The 21,518-nt window shown below is 33.6% G+C and overlaps 1 long non-coding RNA gene across 1 annotated transcript; it reads right to left on the reverse strand.

The window, feature by feature from the left end:
- Window positions 1-2,704: 2,704 nt before the first annotated feature.
- LOC140609929 (uncharacterized) lies at window positions 2,705-20,967 on the reverse strand. The gene is made up of 3 exons (XR_012011671.1): window positions 20,809-20,967; window positions 19,927-20,029; window positions 2,705-2,921 (listed from the first exon to the last, which is right to left on the reverse strand). It is a non-coding gene; the product is annotated as an uncharacterized lncRNA (long non-coding RNA).
- Between the last annotated feature and the right edge of the window lie 551 nt (window positions 20,968-21,518).

Genomic DNA, 21,518 nt, shown 5'->3' on the forward strand with positions numbered 1-21,518 from the left:
TTAAATTTGATAAGTAGTTTAATGATCATTTTACACTTCCCAGCATCAAACAAATATAGTGTAGAGAAAGTAAGCAAACATGAGTGGCTGAAAGTTTAAGATCTATTTCTCAAAACAAGATCATTTTTAAAGATCAAACTCACAGATGAACTTGTATTCATTTTTAAAGGATGATCTTTCTCATGTTAGCTTTAATGGCCTATAAGTCTTTTAAGTTTGAATGAGGCTTTCTTCTTTTGTTTTTTAGCCTTAAGCAGAGTCTCAACGTTTTTCACTCTTCTGCTTCATAAACTCCAGCAGATTGGATTATAAATACTGACCTAGTGGGATCTTCTGGCAAATGCTGAAGTCTCTACCCACTTTTGGATTTCTGACTCTTTCTTTCCAAAAACTTCAAACCTACTCTTGCTCTTTCATGCCATAGGCTGCGGGCAAAGTATCCCAGCAGCCACTAACACTCATACTTTCTTTCTGTCCTTTCCCCAGTGGTGCAGATCAAATACAGGGGTTATGCAAATGTCATGATTAATCATAAAACACAGAGCCTTGATAGAAATGTAGATACTTCCATTGCAAGAATATTCTGAACTTAGAAAAGACCCAGTCACTGCAATTTTGCAGGATATTCTTTTGGTGATATAGAACTTATTTTATTTTAACAGGAGTTGTTGGAATTGATGGGAACTAGAACTTAGTGAATCAGTGAGATCAGAGCTAGTATGCTAGATTGAATGAAGAGTTTTGACATTTATTCTCTCTGATTGAGACAATTTTTGAGATCATAGAAAGTTATGAATACCTTCTACCTCAATTGTTTCATTCATTAAAAAAAATTGGAACTAGATGTTCTAGATAATTTCTTCCACTGTGTAATTTTACTGAAGTATATTTAGGTTAATATAAAAATAGGTAGGGGTACAAGTGGAAATAACTGGAAGTTTCCTGCCTTCCAAAGAGTGCACTACCTCAGTCCGGTCTTAATGTTAAATAAGTGAATCTAATGCAATTGTGCTATGGTGACATTTTTGTAACCAGAGAAATCCCTTAGAAAATTTTGAGCAAGCAAAATTTGTTTTTGTAATGTTCTTCATGTTCTTTTCAATGGTTTCCTTCCCAGATGACACTATACTTTTGTTGCATTTTAAAAGTCTTGCACTCAGCTAATAATTAGTCATTCTAATGTTGTAGCCAGAAACTGACTTCTCTGAATAACTTACATATATGTACCATATAAGTATTAATAAGGTAAGTGTTAGTAAATTTTTAAATATAGAATGATTACCATTTGCAGATAAGAAATCTCAATATCAGAAACATTAGGAGAATACACATGCTTATACAGCTTCTGAAGGTCAAAACTGGAATTGAACTCAAGGTTTTACGACTGCAGTTGGTATTTCTCTTTCTTCTATAGCCTGCTGACTCCAGATTCAAAGTGCCTTTGATGGCTTTGATCCAGAGCAGGATGGATCCACGAACAGTATTATGGATGCATGGTCTATACAATGCTAAGTGGGAAGTAAGCTCCAGTGAGTTTTATGATGATGTTTGAGAAAATACAACTGGTAATTACAACTGCTCTAAGAATTACTGGGGAAAAAAAGATAAAACAGACTGAAAGTATAGCATGTAAGTTGAGAAATACAAGCATCCATCCCCTTTTAATGGGGCTGACAAACTAGTGTCAACCACAAATAAAACATAAAAAAACCTGTCTAGTTTACTGATATAACTTATATAGTTATATATAATATATATAATATATATAATTCCCCAGAAATCCTTGTCCCTTGAGTCATATAATAAAGGTTAGAAAGAAATAGAAAAAAATGACTATTGAAAATTCTAAATGTAAAAAAATGAATACATTTAGCCCTGATTTCAATGTACTCTAATAATGGGAAGGGAAACCATCATTATGTTAAACTTACTTTCAACTCTTTCTACACCTGATAATTTAGGGGGAAATTTGTGTGTGTGTGTGTGTGTGTGTGTGTGTGTGTAATGCAGGTATGTATCTTCCCATGCCACCATTTAAAATTAAATTAATCATTACTGGATGGGAAAGAATTCCAGAATAAAACAAATTATATATATTAAATTATTTTCCTATCAATGTATTTGTTTTTGTTCATCAAACATTCATCAACTCTTTACTATGCCCCTGGGATGAGGCTATTTAGTCTATAGAGTAGAGAAATAGATAAGGTCAATGCTGTCATGAGGTTATTAGTCTTGTGAGTATACAGATATTAGGGAAATAACAAAATTTTATGAAAAACAGAAAGTGGCACGCATTAAAGAAAAATCAATTTAGAAAGCTTGTGCTACTTGCTTTTATGTAACTGCAATTCGTTGTTGAATTTCTTAATCAAGTAGTGATATATTATTACAATTCCTAAAAACACAAAATGTAGAAGAATAATGGAATTTTCTGCTTAATACAGACTATAAAACACAGAAGAAATATGCACCAGGCTGTACAATGATGCTAAGTAAACCATACCTCTACCAGAACTATATTACAATAAATGGAAGAATTCTGAAACTTAGCTTAAAATTTTTCAAAATGTTTTTGATTGTGACTTAGAATTTCTTTTCACTCTGGCCTGAAAATAATGTAGCAAATGAGACCCAAAGACATGTATCAACCCATGACCCAAAACAAAGATGTTACAATTATCTAGGAAAATAAATTGAGACATAGTGGTTAGGCTTTTTAATAACTGTTTTAGTCAGATCTTGAAATATCTTTAATAGCTTCACTTAGGCATGGCCAGAAATGGTCTTTGGATTAATGATGTTCCTGATGTTCCTTGATGTTTCTTACTCCTTGAATTAATGAGATGGAACAAAGTGCTGGAGTCAGCAACAGAAGTAAATATTGTACATCAATTTAAGAGGAAGCTCAACAAGTTTTCCTATAAGAAAGGAATACAAGAAAGTTATTGTAGCTTTTTTTTGTTTTGCTGTTATTATTTTTTCCATAGGCTTAGAAAATACAATAACCAAACATTAGCTTGTATATCAGCAATCAACAATATAATTTGTTTTATTCTTCTGTAATATTAGTATATTCTAATAGTTTTTGTTTTATAATTTCATTTTTCTTACAACCACATGCACAATTACTAAATACTAGAAAAATAGTGTTCAGAGAGACATTTATCATCCTAGTTGTATTAAATTAGATGGTAGAGATTCAGTGGCACTTTGTTTAATGAACTCCTTTGCTTTCTGTAGAATAACATTGGCGGAATCATACTTGATGAGGACATACATTTCATAATTTTAAGGATACAATGAATATTTTAAATAGAATAAATTTTCCTTGCTTTTATTATTTCTGTAATAAATTTTAATTAGCAGGGAAAAACATGAGCACTATGAAACAAACTTATTTTTATAACATCTTATTCATGATAGAAGTCTAAAGATGTATTTTCATTTGAGCCACATTTGATAAAAATGCTTTTGTTCTCCTAACTTATCTATATTTAAAAATAAATAAATGACCATAATTTCTTCAATATCAACTATAAAGATACTGTAGAAATAACAGTAATAGTTGTGAAAGGCACATATTATAATTCACAGGTATAAAGTGTACTTTGGTATAAAGGGGGATTAATTTAATTTAATTTCAACATGTTTTTACCTTATAATGTACACTCTGAGAAGAATATGATATTGCAACTCTAGTTCCGCTAGCATTGTTTAAGGGATATGTACTAGAAAACTGTGCACATGGCAAAAATTGACCATCTGGTCAGTAAATTGTTTCTGTTTTTATCCTGGGCATACAGATTACATTTTCTAGCCCCCTTTGTAGGTGGAACCAGTGATTAAGTGGTTGCCAATGAAATGTGATGTGTACCACATTTAAAATTATAGGAAGGGTGCCTGGATGCCTCAGTTGGTTAAGTGTTCCACTCTTGGTTTCGGCTCTCATGACCTCAGGGTTGTGAGACCAAGCATCATGTCTGGCTCTGTCTCTCCCTCTAAGAAAGAAAGAAAGAAAGAAAGAAAGAAAGAAAGAAAGAAAGAAAGAAAGAAAGAAAGAAAGAAAGAAAGAAAGAAAGAAAGAAAGAAAGAAAGAAGAAAGAAAGAGAGAGAGAGAGAAAGAGAGAGAAAGGAAGGAAGGAAGGAAGGAAGGAAGGAAGGAAGAAAGAAAGAAAGAAAGAAAGAAAGAAAGAAAGAAAGAAAGAAAGAAAGAAAGAAAGAAAGAAAGAAAGAAAGAAAGAAGAAGAAAGAAAGAAAGAAAGAAAGAAAGAAAGAAAGAAAGAAAGAAAGAAAGAAAGAAGAAAGAAAAAATAAGAAATGTTCATGTAATCCTCCAAACTTCTCTCTTTTTGTCTACAGGATATATACAGAAGATTCAGCAGAACTCCTGGGTTCTAGGGGAAGAGCCACTTGATAGAAAAAGCCTAGGTTTCTGAATGACTGCATGGAGCAGAACTATCAACTATCTCACCTTTTGAATTTACGTTTGACTCTGAAGCAGACATGAAGTAAAGCCTTATTCTGATAAGCCATTGAGATTTTGTGATTACTACAGTTAAAGTTAGTTATGCTAAGAAACAGAGTGGGAAATACAAGTACATTCTGCTCTGGTCACATGTGATGGGAAAATTAAGATTTCAGGTTGTACTACAAAGCTGTGGTCATCAAGACAGTGTGGTACTGGCACAAAAACAGACACATAGATCAGTGGAACAGAATAGAGAATCCAGAAGTGGACCCTGAACTTTATGGGGAACTAATATTCGATAAAGGAGGAAAGACTATCCATTGGAAGAAAGACAGTCTCTTCAATAAATGGTGCTGGGAAAATTGGACATCCACATGCAGAAGAATGAAACTAGACCACTCTCTTTCACCATACACAAAGATAAACTCAAAATGGATGAAAGATCTAAATGTGAGACAAGATTCCATCAAAATCCTAGAGAAGAACACAGGCAACACCCTTTTTGAACTTGGCCATAGTAACTTCTTGCAAGATACATCCACGAAGGCAAAAGAAACAAAAGCAAAAATGAACTATTGGGACTTCATCAAGATAAGAAGCTTTTGCACAGCAAAGGATACAGTCAACAAAACTCAAAGACAACCTACAGAATGGGAGAAGATATTTGCAAATGACATATCAGATAAAGGGCTAGTTTCCAAGATCTATAAAGAACTTATTAAACTCAACACCAAAGAAACAAACAATCCAATCATGAAATGGGCAAAAGACATGAAGAGAAATCTCACAGAGGAAGACATAGACATGGCCAACATGCACATGAGAAAATGCTCTGCATCACTTGCCATCAGGGAAATACAAATCAAAACCACAATGAGATACCACCTCACACCAGTGAGGATGGGGAAAATTAACAAGGCAGGAAACAACAAATGTTGGAGAGGATGTGGAGAAAAGGGAACCCTCATACACTGTTGGTGGGAATGTGAACTGGTGCAGCCACTCTGGAAAACTGTGTGGAGGGTCCTCAAACAGTTAAAAATATACCTGCCCTACGACCCAGCAATTGCACTGTTGGGGATTTACCCCAAAGATACAGATGCAATGAAACGCCGGGACACCTGCACCCCGATGTTTATAGCAGCAATGGCCACGATAGCCAAACTGTGGAAGGAGCCTCGGTGTCCATCGAAAGATGAATGGATAAAGAAGATGTGGTTTATGTATACAATGGAATATTACTCAGCTATTAGAAATGACAAATACCCACCATTTGCTTCAACGTGGATGGAACTGAAGGGTATTATGCTGAGTGAAGTAAGCCAGTCGGAGAAGGACAAACATTATATGTTCGCATTCATTTGGGGAATATAAATAATAGTGAAAGGGAATATAAGGGAAGCGAGAAGAAATGTGTGGGAAATATCAGAAAGGGAGACAGAACGTAAAGACTGCTAACTCTGGGAAACGAACTAGGGGTGGTAGAAGGGGAGGAGGGCGGGGGGTGGGAGTGAATGGGTGATGGGCACTGGGGGTTATTCTGTATGTTAGTAAATTGAACACCAATAAAAAATAAATTAAAAAAAAAACAAAAAAAAAAAAAAGAAAATTAAGTCTATAGGGGTCAAGCTCACATTCTTCTTACCAACTGGTACTGTGTGTCAGTTGCAGCCAACTGAATTCCATATAAATTTTCCTTATTTTCCCTTAGTAATATACATTTCATATTAAATGTTGCCTTGCAAATGGTGCATAGTAAAATACTACAGTCCCAGCATTCCTTTTAGTTGCCTATGGTAATGAATCTAAGTGTTTGCCAATTGATTTTGAACAGAAAATACAAGTTTAAGTTTTAGCACTGCTTAAAAACCTTTCCTACAATATCCAGTGAAAGGTATACATTTTTCTCTAAGGATAGCTTTAGTTGTGTCTCAGTGATTTGATTTCATTATCATTTAGCTCAAAACATTTTCTAATTGCCACTGTGACTTTATTTTTGAGCTACATGTTATTTTAAATTAAATTTCTTCATTTGTAAATGTACAGGAGATTTGTTTCTAGGCAATGGCAATGAATTTAGAGGATATAGTCTATAAATTTAGTCTTTTAAATTTTGCTAAAATATACTAGCATATGGTCATTTCTGTACAAATCCCATATGTGCTTTAAAAGAATGTTCATCTTCCTGTTAGGATCAAAATTCTATATATGTAAATTAATGTATATTATAAAACAAACAAATTAATATACATGGACATAAAATAATGTATATAAATTGAGTAATTTATTAATTCTGCTCTTCAAAATTTATACATTACTTCAAATACATATATTTTTGTTCTATTAGTAGCCGAAATCTTCCATTGCATTTTGAAGTCTGTTTTTCCTTTCACATCTGCCAATTTTGCTTTATATATGTTGATACTACATTTTAAAAATGTATATAAATTTTGAATTGTGTTTATCTTTATGGATTTAATTATTAAGAGAAAGGGTTATGCTTTCATATGTGATGTATTTTTGTTCACTTTTTAAATTCCATTTTGATAATCATACAACTTCATATGCTTTCTTTTGGTATACTATTTTCCACCCTTATTACATTTTTTTTAATCTTGTGGGTTTTTTTTACAAATAGGACATTGTTTGATTTTCAGTCTTTTATATAGTCTAACAATCTTTATCTTTTCACTGGAGCCTTCACCCATTTGTATTTAGCTTAACTATCATCATATTTTTTAATTAAAACTACCATCTGATTGATTGCTTATGCATAGCTCTTGGCTTTGTTATTTGAAGTGTACGTGTTGTGTGTGTGTGTGTGTGTGTTAAACAAATTTGCAAAATTCTAGTTATAGACTGTATTTGTTCCACCAAAGTCCTTGAGTAAGACTAGAGTTTTTGTAAGAGGAGACCCCAGAGATACATGAGCAAAGCGAAAAAGCCATGTGAGTATATGGCATGAAAATGACAATCTGCAAGTCATGAAGACCTCAGGAGAACCAAACATACTGGAACTTTGATCTTAGACTTCTAGTCTCCAGAAGTGTGAAAAGTTTTTGGTTGTTTAATACCACCTAATCTGTGGTATTTCATTTTGGCAGTCAAAGCAGACTGTTCCATCCCTTATCTCTTCAGTTAATATGATTGCCACATTATTTTTCCCTCTCTTTCTCCTTTTTTTAGGTCTTCCAATTATAGATACAGTAGATTTTCTGATACTATTGCTTATGTCTATCTTATCATATGTTCTATATTTTCTATTTTTTTTATTCTCTTCAATCTTCATTCAGTATAGTTTCTATTGACATATTCTAGTTTACTCTTTTTATATTCAGCTGTTATATGCATTTATTTAGTTCCTGTTTTTCTTTACCTCTATAATTTTCACTTGATAATTTTTACTTCAGTATTTTGAAGAGTTTGATTAAATTATATCTTTTATCATTCAGTATAGTTTCTATTGACATATTCTAGTTTACTCTTTTTATATTCAGCTGTTATCTGCATTTATTTAGTTCCTGTTTTTCTTTACCTCTATAATTTTCACTTGATAATTTTTACTTCAGTTTTTTTTTTTCATTGAATTAAATTTGTATTTATTAGATAAAGCTATTTAGTATTTTGGCAGGTTTGCACTAGGAAGGGTTCAGACTTTTTTCTGAGAAATTTTAATAAAACATAAACTGGTTCCACCAAGATTATTTTTAAAAATTAAGACTATCTGATCTTTAGGGCAGGATTTTTTGAACAGTTGTAATTATTTTCTAATACCTTCTGTAATACATCATTGTGGTGTTTTATAGCACATTTGGGTAATAAATTTTGCATTCATTTTATCCAAATTCTGACATCCTATAGATCTGGCATTAAATTATTTTGTTTAGGATTCTACTTTTAAGTAGCTGAATGTCAAAATAACTTAAAAGGATGTTCCAAGAAAAATGAACAAAGAGAAAACAACCCTCCTTCAATTCGGCAGGCCTCTCTGGACGCACTTTTGTGTATAACAGAAGAGCATGTCATCATGGGATCTAGTATAAAGAGGGCATTTTAGAGTTTGCATTCTTTGCTAAGTAGGGGGTGTTAATTGGTACAGTTCAAAGAAAGAATCCTCAAATGTATTGTATTTTTATATATTCTTACTTAGCCTCTACCAGTATGCTACGTTTTGATTTACACATTCCCCTGCTCCACCGCCCATGTACTCGCTCTCACTTTACTGGAAATGCTATGTTCTCTAATAGCAGTGGATAGAATCATTGTCACTTTCCCAACCTCTAAGCAGTAGACAGACATTTTTTCTGATGCCTTTCTTCCCTCAGAGGAGATCACGCTTGTTTCCCCTTCTTTGGGACAATGCAAGGCTTACACTGTGTGAAGCTCATTCCTCAGGTTCCCTTAAGAAGAGTTAAGTAAAATTGACAAACACAAACACTAGAAAGTTTTCTTCTGCCAGTTTTCAGTATTTTGAAGAGTTGGATTAAATTATATCTTTTATCTCCTTGAATATAGTAAGTTCTAATGTTAACATCTATGTCTGGCAAAGCTGAGATCTGTATTATCTTTGTACCCTTTCAATTATTATTTCTATTGTTTTTATATATTTTACCTTTTAGAGATGGCATTATTGTCTATATAGAAAATCCCAAAGAATCCACAACAACAAAAACTCCTGGAAGTAATAAGTACAGCAAAATTGCAGAATAGATGAATATACAAAAGTCAATAGATTTTCTATTTATTAGAAATAATGAATTAGAACATAAAATTTAAAATTAACACCATTTATAATAGCACTAAAGATGAAATACTTAGTTATAAATCTAACAAAATATGTACAGAATCTATTTGTGTAAGCTATAAAACTTTGTTGAAAAAAATCCGAGAAGATCCAAATAAATGAAGAGATATCCTCTGTTAATGGAGAGAGGACTTAATATTGTTAAGATGTCAATTCTTCCTGAATTGATCTATTAATTATTACAATTCCAATCAAAATCCCAGTATAATATTTTCTAGATATTGACAATACTATAATTTCTTATGATGTAATAAAAAGCTACAACAGTCTTGACAGCATGGTATGGGGAAGCTGATAAGACACATAGATCAAGGAAACAGGAAAGAGAGTATAGAAAAAGAAAAACAACATTTATTAAACTAATTTTTCATAAAGGAGAAAATTAATTAATTGGAAAAGTGTAATTTTTTTCAACAAATAGCACTGAAGAAAACAAGATGCCCATATATAAACAAAACAAAGCAAAACTAGACATTTAGATTTAATACAATTTTTAGATACAACAACAAAACTATAACCAGTGAAAGAAAAAATTATTAAGTTGGACTTTATTAAAATAAAAACTTCTCCATGAAAGACACTGTTAAGATAATTAGTATATTGGTCAGAGACTGACGAAAATAGTTACAAAACACATATATAGTAGAGGACTTATATCCAGTATTACAAAGAATTCTTCCAACTCAACATTAAGAAAAGTATCTCAATTTAAAAATGACTGAAAGATCTGAACAAACATCAAAAAAGATATGTAGATGGCAAGGGAGTGTATTAAAAGTGATGCCCTCATTATTTATAATTAGAGAACTTCAAACTAAAACAAAAATGATATATTACTGTATACTTATTAGAATGGTTAAAATTCAAAACCCTGACAATACCTGTTGCTGGTGAAGATGTAGAAAGATTAGAACACTCATTCATTGCTAGTGGGAATAAAAATGGTACAGACAATTCATAAGACAAACTAGCAGTTTCCTACAAAGCTAAATAGTTTACCATATGCTCCAACAATCACACTTTTAGGTATTTATCCAACTGATTTGAAAACATGTTCACATAGAAACCTGTTCATGAATATTTTAGCAACTTTCTTTATAATCACCAAAAACTAGAAGCAATGAAGATGTCCTTCAATAAGCAAATAGATTTTTTAGAAGTATGATACATCCATATAATTACACTGTATTCTATGATAAAAAGGAATGAACTATGAGCCATGAAAATGATAGAAGCATTTTAAGTGCATATTCCAAAGTGAAAGAAGCTGGTCTTAAAATGTTATGGAAATGCATTCTGGAATATACAAAGCTATAGTGACTATAAAAAAGTAAGTTGTTGCCCTTTAGGGAAAGAGGATTGAGTAGATGAGGAACAGACAAATTTTTAGCATGGCGAAACCTTCATATGATATTGTAATATTAGTTACAAGACCTTACACATAGAACTTTTCATCACAGAAATGAATCTTACTGTCTGCCAATTAAAAAATTATTTAATAACTAAAGTTTCCCAAGGATGGAATGCAGAAGGTGCCAAAATAATCTAACTGTATTACAAATGTATGCAACAATCTCACTGAATGGGCAGGGGAAGAAGATGCTAACTTCCATAACTTCAGAAATGTAAAACTAAAGGGAAATAGAATCTGTGCCTAAGCACAGTTGTAGTTGATAAAGATATTTCCTATGAGGGTACAAGCTTAGAATTCTGCTACCTTTATCTATATATGTATACAGGAAGTAAGTGAAGAATAATGGGAATCAGATTTCTCACTCTCAGAGTAGGGGGTCACAAATAAGCAAGAGATGAGTCAAGAATGATCCATATGGCCACAGAGTAGGTAACAAATTAGATTTGAGGACATCAGTATGAGCTCATGTTTAGCTTAACAGAAGTATATATAGCTATATAGAGAGAAATATATTTTGAGGTATATATATTTAGACAAACATGTATATTAGCCTATATACACATATTCCCTTGCTCTACCAGCTGAAAGGACCTAGAAGTAATATCACTCCAACAGCAACTAACATACATAGTACCCTGACCTAGATTTCTAATACCATTCTCCAATAAAAGAAACCTGAGCTTCATGGGAGAAATGGCCAATTTTAAGACTAAGGCAAAAAATATTAAGGATGAGCTTTGAGCATTTTGTAGTATCATAAAGAAAGGAAGCAATTAAAAAACAAAACAAAACTACATTGCTGGAGATATGTCAAAGGGACACAGAGACAACTGACAGAGCTCCCAATTGCCGAAGCTGGAATACTTTGGACAAAATTAACAAATTAATATTGAATTATAGCTTAATATAAAAAATAAAGATCTATAAGGACATACCAATATACACTGGTGATTTAATAAATAAATAATGAAAGAGAAGAGAAATATCTTCTATATAGAAGAATTTCAAATAATATGCTTCAAGAAAGAGGGCATAGCTCACGACTCCTTAATAAAGCCTGGATGTAATAACTTTCTTCCCAAGAACATAGTATGGAAACAGGGGGAAATGATCAATATAACAATGAATAAATATACCAAGTCCTACCTCATCCCAGTGATCAAGTTCAATTGAATAGTAATGTCAGGTTTATAATATGCATCCTTGATATGCTATGATGAGAATGAATGGTGCTTTATATCTGTCATCTTTCTCCTAAAAAAAAACATACTCTCAGCCTAATCATGACAAAAACACCAGAAAAATCCTAACAGAACATTCTACACAATAGTTGAGTAGTACTTCTCAAAACTGTCAAGGTCACTAAAAACAAAGTATAAGAAACTGTCATAGCCAAGAGTAGCCTAAAGAAGCATGAAAACATAACATAATGGGTATCTTAGATGGGATCCTATACAGAAAAGAGGCAATATATAAAAATTAAGAAAATCTGAATAAATTATGAACTTTAGATAATAATAGTATATTAGTTATGAATAATTAATTGTAGCTAATATAGTAACATAAGATATTAACACTAAGGTCAACTGGGTACAGAGTCCTTAAGAACCCTTTATCCTATATTTTCCATTTTTCTGTATATTTAAAACATTCTAAAAAATTTTTAAATGCTTACAATCTAGAAAGTAAAAATATTATTATTATATGAGTTGAATTTTTGACAGTGAAATGACTTGTCCACAATCATACAATTAGAAAGTGACAGAAATTATATTTGAACCGAAACCTTTCTGGCTCTGAAATCTTCTCTATGTAACCACTATACATTAATTCTCTGTCATAACCGTGTATCAGAACTATTTTGGGAATATTTCTTAAGAATACATTAATTTCCTGGGCATAAGCCAATTGAGTAGAAAGTTCCAGGGATTATGCCTTGACTCAGGATAGTTAAAACAAGCCACCTCCTACTCCAGAATAAAACAAAAGCTCCAAAGATTCTAATGTGCATCCATGGTTAAGCATTTGAGACCTCAAGTTAGAGGCAGGTAGCTGGAGCATGTATGAGTAGATAAAGGTTCAAATAAAGTGGATAGGATGTCTAAAAATGATAGCATGTCATTGAAAGAAGGAGCATAATATTTCAGGAAGCCAAAGGTAAGTTGGGGTACTTGAACACGGGTTACATTTGAAACCATGATGAAAAATTTACTTTTCAGCAAAAGTGAAATAGTATGTATACTCTGGTGGATACGTTAGTATAGGCAAAAAGAATATTTGTGAAAGATTTCTAACAAAGTAGTCATATAACCCAAAACACTTTTCAGAAATAGCCTTGATAAGAGCTGTGAAGAAAAAACAGGGGAATGTCTCCTTGACAATTACTCCTTGGCAGTAATTTTTGGGATTGGACATCAAAATAACAAGCAACTAAAAGCAAAAGCCAACAATTGGGACTACATTAAACTGAAAATTTCTGTATGGCAAATGAACCATTCAATAAAATGAAACAAATAGTCCCATCGGAATATTTGCAAACCATCTATTTGATAAGATATTAATATCCAAAATATATAAAGAAGTCCTACAACTTAATAGCAAAAAAGAAATAATCTTATTTAAAACTGAGCAAATTACCTAAATAGACATTTTTTCTGAACACGTACAAATGGCCAACGGACATATGAAATGGTGCCCAACTTCACTAAACATCAGGTGAATGCAAATCAAAACTGCAATGAGATATTACCTCACACCTGTTAGAGTGGCCTTTATCAAAATGTCAAGAGAGAAGTGTTGGAAAAGATGTGGTGAAAAAGGAACCCTTGTGCACTGTTGGTGAAAATGTAAATTGGTGCAGTCACTATGGAAAATGGTATGGAGTATTCTTGAGAAATTAAAAATAGAACTACCATATTATTATCCAGTACTCCTATGTCTTGGATATATCTGAAGGAAACAAAATCACCGTCTCAAAAAAGATATCTTCACCCCCATATTCATTGCAGCATTGTTTATAATATCTAAATCATGGGAAAAAAACTACGTGTCCATCAACAGATGAGTGGATAAAGAAAATGTGGTGTGTTTGTGTGTGTATATATATATGTATATATATGCATATATATGAATATTACTCAGCCATGTAAAAATAATCCTTCCATCTGTGGCAATGTGGATGGATCTTGAGGGTAGTATGCTAAGTGAAATAAGTCAGGGAGAGAAAGATAAATACTGTATGATCTCACACGTGGAATCTAAAAATCTGAACTCATAGAAACAGTAAATTGGTAGTTTGGAGGGTGGGTAAAGGAGTGAAGGAAGTCAGTAAAGTTGGTCAAAGAGAACAAACTTCCAAATTAAGATAAATAAGTTCTGGAGATACCGTGTACAGCATGGTAACTATAGTTAGCAGTACTGTATTATAAACTTGGAAGTTGCTAAGTATTCTCTTAACAGTATTTTTAACAGTATTCTATTAAAAGTCCTTACCAAACATACGCACACCCACACACAAATAACTATGAGGTGATGGATTGATGGATGTGTTAACTACCCTTATTGTGGTAATCATTCTGCAATATATATGTATATCAAATCATCACGCTGTACATCTTAAACTTACACAATGTTGTCAATTATATCTCAATCAAGCTGAAAAAAAGAGCTTTTAGTGATTGAGAGTGGTTAACAGGTGTTCATAGTAATCTTGTTAAGAATTGATGAAGCATGAACAATAGGAATAAATCGGCAGGTGTGAATCTGAGGAATGTGGAGAAGATTTAATATTACTTTATTCTTAAATGAGGGATTAATAAAAGGTAGTTTATTCTTGGATGATTCCCAAGGTTTAGACTGAGAATTCAGGCTTTAACTGAAGGAAGAGGTCCAAATGTGAGGGTAAAATTTGACTTTAAGATTCATACGCTGCTTTTCGAAATCCTTATGATTTTCCAAAAGTAGATACCTATCAGTTAAGTGGGCATTCAACGTTCATCAGGAAGTTCCCTGCTTAGTAATATAGATGTGGGAGTTAAACTACCCAGAGTTCAGTTTCAGACTATACAATCCAATCTTGCTGATTTTTGTAGAAAGAGATTTATTACACAGTATTTTAGATTGCATATCTAACCAATAAATAGCCTAAGGGAGCAGACTTTGGGCTGAACTTCTGGGGACAAGTGGCTCATCTATAATCAGGAAACTACTGAATCAGGAAACCACTTTTATCAAAGATAATAAAAAAATGGCACTTTATATGTCAAGGTTAAAGAGCTGCTGTTATGATCACTGACTACAAAACCATGTTAGTATAATCATTACTTGTGGCAGCAAAACAAATGCTTATTATCCAGCTTGTCTCCTACTTACTCTGGCAAAAGGTTGACCTCCCTTACATGGCCACACCCTGATCCTTGACACCTGTGAATACGTCACTTATCCTGATGAAAGGGTCTTGTAGATCATGTTTAAGATCCATGCCTGGGTGGCTCAGTGGTTGAGCATCTGCCTTTGGCTTTGGGTATGATTCTGCGGTCCTGGGATCGAGTCCCGCATCAGGCTCTCTGCATGGAGCCTACATCTATGTGTGTCTCTCATGAATAAATAAATAAGAATTAAAAAAAAATTGAGATGGGTAGATTCTCTTGGTTATCGAGGTTGGCTCAATTGTCGGAGAAGGTCGTTATGGGGACATGACCTGGGGGCTGAGTTTGGGCAATCAGAGGCTCCTTGTCCCTGCCCCCTGTCCTTGGAATTTACATTCTGCCCACTATTCCCACACTAGGCACTCTTTGAAGAATCTAGCCTTGAAAGAATAAAGTGTTATTGTAACCATGTGGACATTATACATGCTGAGACCAGCTAAAGCCTCTATATAAACTTCTAAGATTGTGGCAGATGGGTACAAAGATTTATTTGTCTTCTGGCTGCCTAAGACAAACCTCAGAGGTCAGTTCCCTTAAAACTGCAACTAGCAGCCTGGAGTAGCCTGCTTCTTTCTTCCATTTGTTTTTGCTCTTTGTTATGGGAACCAATTTGAGATTTTCGCACTGGGAACTCCCAAGGTTGTGAACCCAGACCAACATAAGCCCTTACAAGTGAAGGCATTTTTTTTTTTTCAGCTGCAGTCAAGGATTCAAATCACCTGTTGCTGGCTCTTAAGGATGGAGGAAAGCAGCCATAAACCAAGAAATGGGACAGTTTCAGGAAGCTGTTTCTAGAGGGAACAGTTTCTCTGGTGGAACCTTCAGAAGCCATAGTCCTGCTGACACCTTGATTTTGCCCAATGAGACCCGTGTTGGATTTCCTACCTACAGAATTCTAAGGTAAAAAAAAAAAAAAAAAAAAATGGGGATTTGTGTGTATTTGAAAACAGTTTTGATTTTTTTAAAATTTAATTGTGGTGAAGTAAACATAACATAAACTTACCATCTTGATTAATTTAAAGGTCCTGATCATTAGTATTAAGTGTATTCACAGTATAGTGTTTTGCAACCAATCTGCAGACTTCATCTTGCAAACTGAAACTCTATACCCATTAAACAACACCCTCCCATTTTCTCTCTCCCACCAATCCTGACAATTATTCCACCTCTGTTTATGAATTTGGCTCCTTAGATTTCTCATGTAAGTGGAATCCTATAGTGTTTTTGTGACTAGCTTATTTCATTTAGCATATCGTGCTCAAGGTTTATTCCTGTTATAGCATATGTCAGAATTTTTCTTATTTAAGGCTAAATAATCATTGTATGCATATACTATATTTTGTTATATCCATTAATGAATATTTGCGTTGCTTCTATTTGTGTTTTTTTGTGAATAAGGGTGCTATGAAATGTGTGTGCAAATCAGCATTGGTTTACACTACTAAGTTTATTGAGTTTGGTTAGCAAATATTTTGTGGAAGATTTTTGCCTCTATGTTCTTTAAAGATATTGGCCTATAAATTTTTTACGGTGTCTTTGTCTGGTTTTTGGTATCAGGGTAATGCTGGTTGTGTAAAAGATATTTGGAAGTATTTCCCTCCTATTGGCGGGGGTGGTGGTGGAGGGGAAGAGTTTAAAAAGATTGGTGTTAATTTGTCTTTGACTAGGAGGATTCACCAGTGAAGCTATCTGGTCCTGGACTTATGTTTGTTGGGAGATTTATGATTACTGATCCAAAATTGGTCTGTTCACATTTTCAGCTTTTTCATGATTCAATTATAGTAGCTTGTAGCCTGTGTGTTTCTAAAGATGTATCCATTCTTTCTAGGTTTAAGCCATATTCATATATTTAACTACAAAGAAATCTGATAAATGTAGCTTTTAGTTTTTTAAATATCTATAGTCAAGAGGGCTTATTAAAATAGTTTAGATGCTAATGTGCCATTCCACAATAGGAAGACAAAAGTTGTTGCTGTAAATGTGATAGGTAACACCATGAGGGTGGCTTATGAATAAACAGGAATTTCATTTGTGGCTCTTCGTGAATCCAAGAGTGAAAGCAATATTGCAAGGTGAGTAGAGGACGGAGACTCAATTCATGTGACAAAAGACCATTGTCAGAATAATAAAAAAAAAAAGATAGGGTATAATATAATGTGCAAGTCAAAAGCATGAGTTTGAGAAAGGTTCAAATAGCCAAAAGTGTCAACTGGCAAAGAAGAACAAAGAAAGATAAGAGTTAGGAAGGTACAAGGATGCTGGTAATGTTGGTGAGAGCAGTTTCTGCAATTTGTATAAACAAATCACAGCGAGGTGAGAAGTAAATGAGGGATAGAGTTATTTCCTGTTTTTTTTTTTTTTTCATAAATAGTAACATAGATGGATAATTGGATAGTTTTTTCCTCGCCAACAATTCCCTGTACCTTGGGGAACTTCAAAACAAGTTCCTTTTAGGCAATCATAATAAGACCAGTAAAACCCAAGCAACACAGGAGAGATGTTAGTCTTAAAGTTTTCACAAGGGTGGTGTCTGGTGAAAGAAGATAAGCAATCAGCCCTACACACTGGTGGGAGAATCTTCAGGTAATCATCAACTTGAAAAAGTATGTTTTGTTTCCCTCTAAATTAAGGAAAGTCTTCAAAGCCACTCTGACCCCAGGTGTAGAAGGGATTTTTTCCGTTTGATTCTTTTCTAGGCAGTTTGCTGCAGGCATTCTGCAGAGCACAGAAGGACTTGAATTCATCTCTGCAGTATTGCAGCAGAGAATAGAATAAAATATCTAAAGTGAAATAAATATAATTGATAGCACTGTGTAGTCAAAGTCTACATATTTTAAGAATGATCTTTAAGCAGTATCAGACAATAAGCTGATGAATGTTTCAGTAATTGGTATTTCAGACTGCAAAGTACTCTTTGGGTAGTACAAGCAGGACTTTAATTTGTTAATCTTCATGGATCCAAGAAAGAAAGCACTATAGTAAGGTGAGCAGAGGAAGAGGACCCAATTCATGTGACTAAAGAGAATTGTTGAAATTTAAAAACAATGAATCTTTTGTGTGTATACATCGGATAAATCCTATGTCCTCTTCATATGCACATGTAAGTTCAAGGGAATAACAATACATGGCAAGTACTCCCACGGCCCAAATGGAAGAGATGGACCATCTATCTATTCAGGATATCAAAAGAAGAGGTCTAAAATCTTTTTTGTGCCACTTGATCCGAAATGCCTGGGGTTAAAAGAGTTGTATCAGAGAATCGAATTTCAAACTCTTGTAATCATGGAGGAGAGGGGGAGATCTCTCATCTGTTACCTCTGGCCTAAGGAGAATGGCTCCAGTGCTAATACAATGGTTACCCTTCCTTACCCTTATAAGAATGGAAACAGGAAAAGCTGAGCGTGTCTTCCCCTTCACTTTCCCATTTAAATCTGGAACCAGACTTACATGAGAAGAGATGATCTTTGAATGATTACAAAAATTTTGTTGACTATACAGGACAGGGAATATTAACTACAGAACTGAAACTTGTTTTTAGTTAAAATAACTTGTGAGTGAGCAAATAAGCTTTGGGGCTAGGTAGAGATTTTATTCTGGGAGCAAGACAAAACCTCACAGTAGATTTCGATTGCAAGTATAGGGAAAATTAGATGAGTTTTATGATGACAACATTTAAGTTCTGGTCTTTCAACATATTTTATGTACACTAAGCTTTTTATTCCTTACACAGAAGATGTGCATGTACAGAGTAAAAGCTCTTGACCTGTCCTATTCCCTCGGACTTTTCGCTTACTAACCTGTTAGTGTTACATTCTCCAGCTGCCTACTTTCTTGATAGACTTCTTACTGTGAACACCTTCTTTTTCTATGGCTCTGATCTTTGCTAATAGAGGTAGGTTCCTGTTTAACACAGTTTTTCAGCCTCAAATGTACATAATTGTAGGCCACATTCTTACTGAATCATTGTCTGACCTAACCATCTCTGCGAAGAGGCACTCCGTAGATCATTACCCCATATATCTAATCCCAAACACCAGTTTAGGTAAACTAAACTGATTAGCAAGAAAAACAACATATTGGGCCAATAAATGACTTAAACTTTCTCATTTAACATAGTTGTTTGCCTTCTGTACTGTAGAACGAAAAGGAAGGGCTGCCCTTGACAGTAGCTTAGTTTTGTTTGTTTTACTGGATTTTATTTTATTTTTTGACTTAGAAGAAAAAATAAAAGGACTGCTGATTGTGACATTAGAAGTCCTATGAAGAAGATATTTGCTCCAATAGAAGAAATTTGTTCTTTAAGCATTTTGTAATATAAAGTATTAAACTGTCAAGATTCCCTCACTTCATAGTATATTTTGTTCGGTTCGCCATTTACATCTGTATTGGGAATGTACTTTCAGCAGTATTGCCAAGTAGGGCTTACACACAAAAATGATGATGTCATTTTGGAAACTGAAGTGTCTATTAAATTTGCTGTGGAATTTTTTATATTATGTTCAGGAAGCCTTAATTACTGTCTTAGTCTTACATTTAAAATATTGAATCGGTATTTAGGCAGCTTCAGTGCACATTAATACAGTTTAAAGTGTTAAGGAAGGCACTATTTACTGTAAAATGCAAAGGTGGAAATTTGATTTCAGTTTGTGCTGGGCAATATTCACACATTCTCAAATCTGTGCAATGGAACTGGAACCCTTCTGACAGGAGTCTTTAATTCTCCGACCACTTACAAGGCAAGCCATCTCTAGAGAGTGCTCTGATAACTGCTGCGGAATAAAAGTTCAGAATGAGTTAAACCATCTATTACCTCCTCTCAAGAGTTTCTTCTCCTGGATTGTTATCTGCATTATTCTCTTCATTTTCACCAGTGCAGGGAGTCCACATTAAAACGGAAAAAGTGAAGGGACCACCTAGGGAGAAATGAAAGACTTGTTGACTGTCACTCCCATTTAAAGCCCAATGTTGTTAGGAAAAGTGAATCATACTGTTGTTGACTACGCTACTTCATTTTCTTAAATGTACATTTTACTCAGACACACTCCAAAGAATTTCCCTTTTAACATCTATCAGGCAAGTTACCTCACTAGCACTAATCAGGCAGTTTCTAATTGACTGGTTTAAAATTCCATGCCTGGGAGAGCCAAAACCGCATAAGTGAACCTTGATTTGGTGACATGGAACTTAGTGTAACCAACCCTGTTTCGGGGCTGTTGTCCTGTTTTTAACAGTAGGTAATTTGTATGTGAATGTGTTTTGTTAATTTTTGGAACAATGGGAGGTTTTAAAATACCTTAATTTTAGCAGCCAGAACTTTGAAAGTCAAGATTAATTTTAAAAAGTACAATCAAGCTTCAAAAGTACAAAAAGTACAAATCTGACTTAAATTTCCAGGGAATATATGAAATGTGTTAAAATATGCTTATACTCTCATATATATATATGATATATATATATGATACATATAGGATATATAGGCTATATATATATATATATATATATATATATGGATAATCAGGTATATACATATATAAATGTCTCATGATATCCAGTGATTTGTACCAGGTATGCAGGTGATTCATTTTAATAATCTACTAGAAAACATGTGAAAATGTTGTGAAGCACACCCAAAAATAGAAATAGGACTAATATTTGCACTAAGATACAGCCATCCATACTTGTGTTCACTTACTTCTACCCTTTGCCTTCGTGCGACTCGATAGGAACTATGCATTATCCACATTGTCTGTTTCTCTTTCCCAGAATATCCAGCCTGTGATCAATGGTCAGCTTCCCTCCTCTCCCATGGCTTTCTTCTCAGAATGATCTTTCTTTTGCATGTTTCAAATTAACTTCTTCAGGCAGTTAGAAGGAAATAAAAGTGCTTTCTCATGAGCTTATCTTTGCTTTTCAAAACAGAATTGTATTGTGCTACTGTGTAGGCTCCATTGTTTCCAATTAGTCTCTTCCTAACTGCCCTGAAATGATGGCATATGATTCAGCAGCACTTCTTTTATTGTGTATATTTGAACATTTCCATAATAAAATGAGAATGTTCAATTTTAAAAAATAAAGTGAATAGTGTAATAAACTGCTAATATACTAAACACCATTTTTAGCATATTGTTGTTCGCTTATCTTTCCCACATTTCTTTGCTTCAGTATTTTGAAGCAAATCTGGATATACAATTTCTCCCATAAATACTTCATAATGTGGTATGTCTTAAATACGTATTTCTTTAACCACAATACACAATCACATACCTAGTCTTTGTCCTGCTTGTCTCAAAATTATTCGGGTTTGATCAAATTAGGATCCACATCAAGTCCACATACTGCATTTGGTTGATAAATCCTTTACATTTCTTTTAATCTATAATGTTCTAATCTCTTGTTATTTTT

The sequence above is a fragment of the Canis lupus genome, chromosome 2 (genome assembly GCF_048164855.1).
Source record: "Canis lupus baileyi chromosome 2, mCanLup2.hap1, whole genome shotgun sequence".
NCBI classification, from domain to species: domain Eukaryota; kingdom Metazoa; phylum Chordata; class Mammalia; order Carnivora; family Canidae; genus Canis; species Canis lupus.